Source organism: Adiantum capillus-veneris, chromosome 30 (genome assembly GCF_014529385.1).
Source record: "Adiantum capillus-veneris isolate H3 chromosome 30, ASM1452938v2, whole genome shotgun sequence".
NCBI lineage: Eukaryota > Viridiplantae > Streptophyta > Polypodiopsida > Polypodiales > Pteridaceae > Adiantum > Adiantum capillus-veneris.
In genome coordinates, this window is record NC_140960.1 from 3,707,187 (window position 1) to 3,717,602 (window position 10,416).

Here is a 10,416-nt window from a genome sequence, read left to right on the forward strand (position 1 = left end):
GCAGCCCCATGGCCCTAGGGCCATAGGATCTCTATATGGGACATGTGGCACCCCATGACCCTAGGGCCATATGATTTCCAAATGGAACATAGGCAATGTATGGCCCTTGAGCTTATATATTGCCACCCCATTACCCTAAGGCCATAGGATTTTTGAATGGAACATAGGCAATGTATGTCCATTGAGCTCATACATTGCCACCCCATGGCCCTAGGGCCGTAGAATCTCCATATGGGACATGTGGCACCCTATGGCCCTTGAGCTTACATATTGCCACCCCATGACCCTAGGGCCATAGGATCTCCAACTACAAAGTAGGGCAAGGTATGGCTCTTGAGCTTATACATTGTCGTGGACCTAGGGCCATAGGATCTCCAACTGGAACATAGGGCTATGTATTGGAGCTTATCTATTGTCGCCCCTAAACCCTAGGGCCATAGGATTTCCAAATGGAATATAGGGCAACTTATGGCTCTTGAGCTTATACATTGCCACCCTATGGCCCGAGGTCCACAAGCTTTCACATTGCCACCATAGGGCCACAAGGATCTCACAAGATAGAAGAAGAAAACCCTAGGACATATGATTTTCAAATGGAATTGAGTGCACGCTTTGATCCTTGACCTCCAACATTGTCGTCCTATGGTGTGAGCCCAGGGGTGGCTGAGGTGTCTTCATAATAATTTCGGCCATTCAAGGGATATCCGCAAGTGGCATAAATTAAAAAAATAATTAAAAAATAATTTTTACTCTATGACAAACTTTGTCATAATGGATTTTCAAATACACTTATTGATATCGGACAAAAAAATAGCGCACAATTTTCGAGATAATTTTTTAAAATTTTAGCTATTTTTAGTGTATTTTTTACTATGTAGATTTTGATTCTGAAGTCAAATTTTTCTTCATGGGTGTCGTTCCACTCGTACTACAAAGATATGGACATTGACAAAGCCTTGCACCAACTACTTTTTTTCCATTCTCTTTTTTTTTTTTTGAAAGCTCTTTCAATTTCGAAGCCGACGAGCTATGTCTCATTTTCGCACAAAGCTTAGAACTCTAGTAATCTCGACTGCAAACCCGTGAGAATAACCCCTACATTCAAAATTCGAATTTTGAATTTCTAACCTAACCTAACTAACCTTATCTCTCTCTTTCTCTCTCTACCACAATTTTTTCCGCGCTGTCGCTCTCTTTCTCTCTCTCGTTTCTTGCTCGAAACCTACACAGAAACCTGCACAGAGCTTGTCTTTCTCTGTCTCTCTCTCCCTCTCTCCCTACGCATACAATTCTACGCCATCATTGCGAAGCGCACAAAGATCTACGCGAATCCATCGCCACAACCTTCAACAGAAGGACTGTTGTCGCGACCTCCCAAATACAGATTTGTTACCATCATCATCGCGGCCTCAACGCACCTAAGTTACTGCTTGCTACTGCTGCAGCCGATTTTCATCAAACACAGATTTACTCAGAGGTAACCTGTAGAAACCCTAATCTTTTTGCTTAATTCGGTTTTAATTGTTCTTAATCTAATTACGTTTTAGCTAAGTTGTGAAGCACCTCTCTCTAGAACAATAAACAAAAATCATTAATTACATCTCTAAAAATGTAAAACTGTAGACTGTAGAACTATAAAACAGAAAAATCTCTAATTATAGATCTAAAACTATAATACAGAATACTCTAATTAGAGACCTAAAAATATAAAACAGAAGACACTAATTAGGAACCTAAATTTGTAAAACGAAAAACTCTTATTATGGACCTAAATCTGTAAAACAGAAAACTCCTCATAAGTGACATAACTGTAAATTTGTAAAACTCTAACTGCAAAAATCTCTAATTACAACAAAAAATTATAAACCTGCAAATGCAAAAGACAATAACTACAGAAAATGCTAAAACTATGAATACCTGTAATTGGGTTGTGGGGAGTTGGGCACACATTGTAAGAGGACGAGTAGAGCACACTGTTGTATGAGGATGGATTAGGGTTCAGTTTTGCAGGAGAATGGGAAAAAAAAAGAGGCAAGAAGGTGGGAAAGAAATTGTACACTATATGTGCTTGTAAGATATGGTGTAATATAGTTTCTTTAAATTCATTTGTAGTCACTAAAATAAAACTAGACGTTGAATCTTTAGAAGGGCAGACAGGGTGTGGCTACATAGGGTTTCACCTCATACTAAAGAGTAACATATGGCCCTAAGGCACCCTATGACCATAAGGCCATAGGGTGGTCTCACATCGAACTATAGGGTGACCAATGTCCCATCTGGCCATAGGGTGCCAATGTACAATCTCAAGGGTCATAGGGTTCACTATGTTCCTATTGAAGATCCTATGGCCATAGGGCCATAGGATCTCCAAAACATATATATGGCACTATGGCCATAGGATCACATGGTGCTCTATGTCCGATATAGAGACCTTGTGTCCCAAGGGCCTTAGGGTGGCAATGTACAATCTCAAGGGGCATAGGGTTCCCTATGTTCCTTTTGGAGATAGGGTGCCACTAGGGCCATAGAATCTCCAAAAGAAACATAAAGAACCTAGGGCCATAGGATCAAAGGGTGACCTATTGGAGGCCTTGTGGCCCAATGGCCATAGTGTGGGAATGTACAATCTCAAGGGTCATAGGGTTCCCTATGTTCCTTTTGGAGATCATATGGTCCTCGAGCCATAGGATCTCCAAAATGAACATATGGCCCTACAGACATAGGATCACAGGGCTCCCTATGTTCCTTTTGGAGATCCTATGGTCCTCGGGCCATAGGATCTCCAAAAGGAACATAGGGCCCTACGGACATAGGATCACAGGGTGCCCTATGTCCCATCAAGAGACACTGTGGCCCAAGGGCCATAGGATGGCAATGTACAATCTCAAGGGCCATATGGTTCCCTATGTTCCTTCTAAAGATCCTATGGCCCTAGCGCCATAAAATCTCTAAAAGGAACATAAGGAACCTATGTCCATAGGATCAAAAGGTGCCCTATGTTCCATCTTGAGACCTTGTGGCCCAAGGGCCATAGGGTGTATTTGTACAATCTCAAGGGCCATACGGTTCCATATGTTTTTTTTGGAGATCCTATGGCCCTATATCCATAGGATCACAGGGTGCCCTACGTCCCATATAGAGACCTTGTGGCCCAAGGACCATAGGGTGACAACCTACAATCTGAAGGTCCATAGGATTCCCTATGTTTCCTAGGGTCACAAGGTGCCCTACGTTCCATCTGAAGACCCTATGGCCCAAGTGCCATAGGGTGACAATGTACAATCGCAAGGGCCATATGATTCCCTATGTTCCTTTTGGAGATCCTATGGCCCTAGATCCCTAGGTGCATGGGGTTGCCATGGTGCCCGTTAATATGCACCATGGTGTACCCTACATACGTAGGCCACCCTCGGGCCCTTGGATGCCCTCTGTCCCATCTAAAGACCTTGTGGTCCAAGGTCCATAGGGTGACAATCTACAATCTCAAGGGCCATAGGATTCCCTATGTTCCCTAGGGTCACAAGGTGTCCTACTTTCCATCTGAAACAATGAGGGCACCTTGTGGCCTTCGCGCCATAGGATCTCTATGTAGAGAATAGATCAAAGAGCATAGAGAGCTTCTTACTACCATAGAGGGAACCCTATGGCCTTCAGGCCACAGGGTGTCAATATAGAGATAACAGAGGTTCTTACTAGCATAGAGGGGACCCTATGGACTTCAGCCCACAAGGTCTCCTCAATATAGAGAAAATAGTGTTTTTTACTGGCATAGAGAGCACCCTATGGACCTGGGTCCATAGGTTGCCAAAAAACTGTCATGAATGGTTTCTTTAAAACATACAGGGCACCTTGTGTCCTTAGGGTCATAGATGTGTAGAGCATAGAGAGGTTCTTACTAGAATACAGGGGACTCTATGGCCTGAAGGCCACAAGCTCCCAATATGGAGCATAGATCGGTTCTTACTAGCATAGAGAGACCAAATAGTGCTTGGGGCCATAGGATGTCAATTTAGAGCATAGAGCATAGAGCAAAGAGCATAGAGAGCTTCTTACTACGATAGAGGGAACCCTATGGCCTTCAGGCCACAGGGTGTCAATATAGAGATAACAAAGTTCTTACTAGCATAGAGGGGACCCTATGGCCTTCAGCCCACAAGGTCTCCCCAATGTAGAGAAAATAGTGTTTTTTTCTGGCATAGAGAGCACCCTATGGACCTGGGTCCATAGGTTTCCAAAACACTGTCATGAATGGTTTCTTTAAGATGTGTAGAGCATAGAGAGGTTCTTACAAGAATACAGGGGACTCTATGGCTTGAAGGCCACAGGCTCCCAATATGGAGCATAGATCGGTTCATACTAGCATAGAGAGACCAAATAGTGCTTTATACATGGGGCCTTAAGGTGTCAAAACAATGAGGGTTTTTTCAAAACAATGAGGGCACCTCGTGGCCTTGGGGCTATAGGATGTCAATTTAGAGCATAGAGCATAGAGAGCTTCTTACTACCATAGAGGGAACCCTATGGCCTTCAAGCCACAGGGTCTCAATATAGAGAAAACAGAGGTTCTAGCATAGAGGGGACCCTATGGCCTTCAACCCACAAGGTCTCATCAATATAGAGAAATAGTGTTTTTTACTGGCATATAGAGCACCCTATGGCCCTGGGCCCATAGGTTGCCAAAAAACCCTCATGAAGGGTCTCTTTAAAACATACAAGGCACCTTGTGCCCTTAGGGTCATAAGATGTGTAGAGCATAGAGATGTTCTTACTAGTATACATAGAAACCTATGGCCTGAACGCCATAGGGTCCCAATATAGAGCATAGATCGGTTCTTGCTAGCATAGAGAGACCAAATAGTGCTTTATACTTGGGAGCATAATGTGCCAAAAAAATGAGGGTTTTTACAAAACTATGAGGGCACCTTGTGGCCTTGGGGCCATAGGATGTCAATATAGAGCATAGAGCATAGAGATCTTCTTACTATCATAGAGGGAACCCTATGGCCTTCAGGCCACAGGGTGTCAACGTAGAGAAAACAGAGGTTCTTACTAGCATAGAGGGGACCCTATGGCCCACAAGGTCTCCTCAATGGCATAGAGAGAATCCTATGGCCCTGGGTCCATAGGTTGCCAAAAAACCCTCATGAAGGGTTTCTTCAAAACATATAGGATGTGTAGAACATAGAGAGTTACTTACTAGCATAGGGGGGACCCTATGGCCTTCAGGCCATAGGGTGCCAATATAGAGCATAGATCGGTTCTTACTAACATAGAGAGACCCAATAGTTCTTTATACATGGGGCCATAGGATGTCAATATAGAGCATAGAGCATAGAGCATAGAGAGCTTCTTACTAGCATACAAGGAACCCTATGGCTTTCAGGCCACAGGGTGTCAACGTAGAGAAAACAGAGGTTCTCACTAGCATAGAGGGGAACCTATGGCCTTCAGCCCACAAAGTCTCCGGGATATAGAGAAAATAGTGTTTTTACTAGCATAGAGAGTACCCTATGGCCCTGGGTCCATAGGTTGCCAAAAAACCATCATGAAGGGTTTCTTCAAAACATAGAGGACACCTTGTGCCCTTGGGGTCATAGTATGTGTAGAGCATAGAGAGGTTCTTACTAACATACAAGGGACCCTATGGCCTGAATATAGAGAATATAGAGAATAGATTGGTTCTTACTAGCACAGAGCGGACCTTATGGTCTTCAGGCCAAAGGGTGCCAATATAGAACAAAGATCAGTTCTTACTAGCATAGAGAGACCAAATAGGGCTTTATACCTGGGGCCATAGGGTACCAAAACAATGAGGGTTGTTCAATGGCATAGAGAGCACCCTATGGCCCTGGGCCATAGGTTGCCAAAAAACCCTCATGAAGGGTTTCTTCAAAACATAGAGGGCAACTTGTGGCCTTGGGGTCATCGGATGTGTAGAGCATAGAGAGGTTCTTACTAGCATACAGGGGACCCTATGGCCTTCAGGCCATAGGGTGCTAATATAGAGCATAGATCGGTTCTTACTAGCAAAGATCGGACCCTATGGCCTTCAGGCCAAAGGGTGCCAATATAGAGCATGGAGAGGCTCTTACTAAAATATAGGGGACCATATGGCTTTCAAGTCACATGGTGTCAATATAGAGCAAATAGTGTTTTTACTAGCATATAGAACATCCTGACCTAGGGGGATTGGTTGTCAAAAATCCATCATAGAAGGGTTCCTATGGCCTTCAGCCCACAAGGTCTTCTCAATATAGAGCGAATAGTATTTTTCATTGTCATACAGAGCACCCTTGGGGCCCTTGAGGCCAACCCTATGGCCTTCAGGCCTTAGGGAGCTAATATAGAGCATGGTGCTTTATATCGGCATAGAGAGCTATGGCCCTAGGGCCATAGCAAAACAATGAGGTGTTTTTGGAAACGATGAGGGCACCTTGTGGTCTTGGGGCCATAGGAAGTCAATATAGATCATAGAGCATAGAGCACAAGAGCACAAGGAGATTCTTAGTAGCATACAGGGAACCCTATGACCTTCAGGTCATAGGGTGCCATTATAGAGTAAACAGAGGTTCTTACTAGCATAGAGGGGACCCTATGGACTTCATCCCACAAGGTCTACTCAATATAGAGCAAATAGTGGTTTTTACTTGCGTGGAGAGCACCATATGGCCCTGGGGTCATAGGTTACCAAAAAACCCTCATGACGTGTTTCTTTAAAACATTGTGGCCACCTTGTGGCCTTGGGGCCATAGGATGCCAATGTAGAGCATAGAGAGGTTCTTACTAGCATGCAGGGGACCCTATGGCCTTCAGGCCACAGATTGCCATATGGTGTTGGTGTAGAGGCTCTAAAAGGGTATTTAGGCCATTCAAAGGATACTTATTTGAGGGTCCTCTAATGTCATAAGGGAACATGTGATCACACTACCATATAGTGGCTTAGGTACACTTGTAGAACCATTTTAATGGCACGCTTTGGACCTAGGACCACATGGTTTAACATAGAGGTGACTCTATGGCCCTAGGTCCATATGGATGTAATAATATCCATCTTGTCTAAATATATGTCATTCTTTTTACAGAAAATGTCTCAGAAGAGAAAGTCAAAGTCAATTGATGCAACAGGCTCAACACCAAGTTCTTGGTATCTAGATTTTCACTTACCAAATGGTGGAAGTGATGAGAAAGTCCACTTGTTCTTTCAAGATAAAGAGCAATTGCCCTTCAAGGACTGTGGTATTGTTAAGGAGATAAAGAAAGATTGTTCAGATCTTGAAATGTCTCCATGCCTTGGAGTAAAACTACTCAATGGTGACTCCTACTTGTTGGAGCCTATGGCCTTTGCTCAAAAATTGGTGAAGGTTGATTATGAAGGAGTGACAATGACAAAAGCAGGGTGGGTGGAGCTTCAAGACGACACTCCAAGTGAGAACTTTATAGACTTATATATTGAGGGCTTTAAGAAAGTCAATCAATATTTAGGTAAATTGAGCAGCACAAAGAAGAATAAGAAGCGAAAGAATGAAGACACAGGTACAGCAAATCAATCTAAGACGCTCAAGGAGAGTCAGACTCCCTCACTTGGAGAAAATAGTGGAAATGTGGTCGAAGAAAATCTTTCAGTTATACCCTTACAGACTCGAGAAGCAGGAGATTCTAGTGGACTTGCAACCCTAAGAGCTGGAACCCCCTCAGTGGCAGTGGTTGTGGACTCAGCATCCTTAGCTGTGTTGGACTCTATTATACAGCCCAAAGAAAAAGATCTTGATAAAGAAGTTGCCAAAACTTCTAAGAGTGGGCTAGATGGATACGTCAGAATTGACCACTATTTTAAATTTGGTGTACAATTTACCCAATTGATCCCAGTTGAGCAATGCAACCTTGCACCAGAAGGCTATAGATGTAGACCATTGTCAGATGTATATGTGAAATATCTCTTGAAGAAATTTGCAGGGCAGTCTAGGCCAGTCTCCAGTGTAGCAGACTTGATGCCGTATAACCCAATTACAAAAATGCCTTTACAAATAGCTGAAGTGCATGGAGACAAGCTATCAACATACCACTACTGGATTCTAGCTGGCCAGCATTCCATCATAGCGGCTAGAGCTTTTTTGCGTAACAACAGCACTAAGTATGGTTTGAGAAAAGAGTTCTACACGTTTAGAACTGCAAGGATAGTGGTAGACGCTCCAAAAGAGGTTGCTGTTCGAATTTCCAGAATGGAGAACATGGAGAGAATAACAGCAATGAAACACCAGCCTTATGTGGAGGTCTTGAAGCATGGCTGTAGTCAATGGCTTGCATATTCTAAACCAACAAAACCCAAGGAAGGTGTTTCTGTCGGTCATCCAAGTCGAGCAGGTTGGGATGTAAGTTCCACTTCCCTATGCTTGTTTTTGTTACAAATATGTCTTGAAATAAAGTTAATTTTCTTTTCTTTATTTTGAAGGCCTTTGCAAATGTGGCGAACATCGTGTTCAACCATAAATCATTTGCCAACAAAGAAGCACACATGGTCATGTACGATGATGAAATCTATGATCAGTGGATACACATCTTGGAGAAGCATCAGACATCAAATGCTCGTGGGCGAAAACCAAGCATAACAACCTTTAGATGCCTAGCTAGTTTAGAAGATAATTATGTCAAGCTACTATAACAAGAGCTGGCAGATGAGAAGATTTGCTTAGTGAAGCAACCACGTCAACAAGCGGGCATGCTCGACCTCACTACACGTGCAACGGTCTTAAAGAAGACCAGGATTTTTGAGCCTCAAATGTTGATGGCATTTAAAGAGATAGATCCATCAGCAATAGCAGTTACGTCATGGGATAAATTTAAGTCTCATTATAACATTACAGATGAGATTTACAAATCTCTCTTCACGAGTTGTACGCAATGGCTAAATCTCCTACTACAAAAAGGAAAGGAGAAAGAGCCAATTCCTGAGATCACTAGGGGATATGTACAATGGATCATTGCACAAAAGAATGGCACTTCTAGTTTGCAATTCATTTTACCATGGACAATCAAGTGTGTTGGAAAGAATTTGGAAGGCATTGAGTTTCTCTGCAGCAATGAGAATAGCTCTAAAATTCGTGTTGGTGTTTGCATCATAGACACAACACACAAAAGTCTTACATCTAGTGGTTGGAGTGCTGCCCAATTTGGTAAAGTAATTGATGGAGTATGTGGGGTAGCACATCAACCATCAGAGTTTTTAATTGTCGGCTTAGTCAAGTATCAGCATGCTGCTTCCCTAGAGAAGGCAATTTCTGAAAAAGCTAAATGGTATGAAATGCATGTTCTACCTTTGAGCTCCTTAATGGGATCAGAGACCATCCAAACATGTGCTCTTCATGAAGTAGTTTTTGGGGTTTGGGCATTTTTCAGTCAAGGAGAGCAGTACACCAACTACTCTAGTGTTAAAGAGTCATTGTTGGAGCCAATGCATACTCTCTGCATCAATGACGGCGAGTATGATGCTGTGACCACGACCAAATCCTTTTTTGTACGTCATGCAATCAAATGCATCTGTCTCAAAGAAGATGATCAAGTGATAGACATCTTCTCATTAGGCTATGGGACTAAAGAGGCACTACAACAACAGAGAAAGGTGATATCAGTTGCATGTAGTAGTGATCAAATGACGCAATTGGAATCTCTTTGCCATTCCATAGTGGAAGAAGACCTTGATCTTAGAAGGTGGGCAGGTGTGGATAACACAGAGACAGTCAATGCCAAGGATTCAGAGGAAGAAGAAATTGAAGAACCATTGGATGCAAGTGTTGAGGCCATTCTAGAAAGTCTACCGGAAACAGGTTAAGCTAGCCACCCATGATATTACATTACTGATATTTAGATTATTATTGTTGTCATTTTATTTTATTTGTCCCATCTCAAATCTGCCCATGATGTTAAAAACATTGATGTTTGACTAGTTATTGTTCTCAATTTATTTTCTTTGAAAAAATGTGAACTTGTGAGTTAAGTGTATGATATTATATGGACATGTTTTGGTAAATAGAATTCTACATTTATATATGGTCATAAGATATATATTTGTAATACTTTAAATTTAATTGATCATATGAGGTTTGGGAAGAATACACTATGACTTGAGGATCATAGAGTTCTTTGTAGACATGACACCCTATGCCCCTAGGGCCATAGAATCCCCCAAAAGAAAATGGGATACCCAACAACCTTACAGATGTAGGGTGATTACACCGAGTCTCTAAAAGGGCACATAAGCATCTGGGTTACTCTATAGCCTTAGGCCCATAGGGTGTCAACATAGAATCCCCCAAAATCATTTGGCTACCCTACAATCTTACGGATATAGGGTGATTACATAGAGTCTTTAAAAGGGCACATAAGCATTTGGGCTAGTCTACAGCCTTAAGGCCATAGAGT